The sequence below is a fragment of the Sciurus carolinensis genome, chromosome 1, assembly GCF_902686445.1.
Source record: "Sciurus carolinensis chromosome 1, mSciCar1.2, whole genome shotgun sequence".
NCBI lineage: Eukaryota > Metazoa > Chordata > Mammalia > Rodentia > Sciuridae > Sciurus > Sciurus carolinensis.
In genome coordinates, this window is record NC_062213.1 from 47,437,587 (window position 1) to 47,439,647 (window position 2,061).

Consider the following 2,061-nt stretch of genomic DNA (forward strand, 5'->3'; position numbering starts at 1 on the left):
ATTAGGTATGAATAATTCTAAGCAAAAAAGTAGAAACTGTAACTAAATAGTAGAAAGTAGAAAGTGTAACTAGTTGGAGCCCCAGACTCCTTGGTTAGCAAGCAATAAAACTCAAACAGAATCTAAATTATAAAAACACGAATCTGTTTTCTTTCATGCATTTGGCTAATAATCTTAATTGTCTACAGTGACAAAATAAAATAAAATATTAAGAGAATGAAACCCTATTTCCAGTGTTAGGCAGTTGATTCAAATTCAGAATAGCCTTGGGAGAATTCTTTGTCTGTCTTAGACTCAGTTTCCTCAGCAGGAAAGTTTGGTAGATAATGAGCATTCAACTGCTATCTCCATTTTTGCTAAGGAGATAAGAAGAAAATTGAACTAATTTAGACACTTGAAAGAAATTATGGTACTCTTATAAAATCTCTCCCTCCCAAGAATTTTAAAAAAATAGATAACTGTTATCTTGCTTCAGTCGCCATAGCTTGAAGGGGAAAGGGGAGAATTTACAATGTTTAATCACCTGATTCTCTTCTGGGATTCCAACCAGTCAGTTCTTTCAGGGCACCGTTAATACCCCACTGGCAGAAAGGAATGCTGTGTCTTGTTATAGGAAAAATTTTTCCATCACTCTGAACACTCCCAGCACACGGGGTGGTCTTGAACTCTGTGACTAAAAGCATGCTATCCTATAGTATTCTAGCTTCTCATTGACTGCAATACTCTGCCTAATTTTTTAAATGCATTTTTTAGCTGTACGTGGACACAATACATTTATTTTATTTTTACGTGGTGCTGAAGATAGAACCCAGTGCCTCACGAGTTCTAGGAGGGCACTCTACCACCGAGCAACAACCCCAGCCCCAATACTCTGCCTAATTTTCACTAAGCAAAATAATCTTGACTTCCTCCACCTATATGAAATCACAGAATGAAAAAATTCACTAGCTAACTTCCACTAATAATGATGAGGAACATTAAAAATTACCACAATTTGTAGATTAGAAGGCATATAAACAAAGGTGATTAAAAATCAAAGATATGGTGCTCAACAATTGTTTATTCTGAACTCTTTTCATAAACATGCTTTGCTCTAAACTATTATGATCCTGAAATATCATCAAATATTAATAACACATTCAACCATTTAATCTTTTCTAAGCAATGAGGTAAGACACTCCAATTTTTCTGAGAAAAAAGTAAAACAAAATCTGTGTGTTTCTTTTCTCCAGGAGAGCAAGAACAGGAGAGAAGAGGCTTAAGTTCTATTTACAAGGAAAAATTCATTTAAATGAAGGTCATTAAATGCTGGAATAAGACTAAAGGTCAAAAGAGAACAAAGATGGACTTTAAGTAGAGACTAGATTTTCTATCTCCTGGAAGATTCAGTCACTGCTAAAGGACAAATCTAAAAAGATCTTAGTCTACATTAACACTTTAAAAGATAGACCATTCCTTGTCTCTTCAATTTATAAGTAAGAAAAACAAGACATAGTAGAGTAAAATGCTTGAAACCATTCCACAGACTTGAGTATCACCAAAATTAGAATTCATGGGCCATACCTAAACTTTTCTGCATTAGAAACACATTCTTCCAATTGTAATTGGCAAAAATACAAAACAGATATGCAAACAAAACAACATGGCACTTGTAGTTTTGGGAACATGGGTAGAAGAATTGATGAAAACTCAAATCACAATACTGTATTATTCTAGAAAATACTGACGCTATCTTATTTTTCACTCTTATCTCTTCACATATATATTACTCCTTTTGTATCACTCTAAGAGTCATTCTTTTTCAGAGGCCTGGTTTTCTAGCTATTGACACAGTGTGCTTGGATTTGGGAGTTTATACTAAAGAAAAAGGAATTTGAGCTTCGAATTTAAAGATATGTGGAAGAAGAAGTTTCAAATTTGTACACCAAAAAGTTTGAAATGAACTTTTAAAGTTAAGCCAAAGAAGTTAATTTTGTCTCTAATTTGATGGAGATTAAATAGGTAGATAAATTCTTTTCATTCTAATTCTTATCACATGTCAATCAATCTTCTACTATGTTT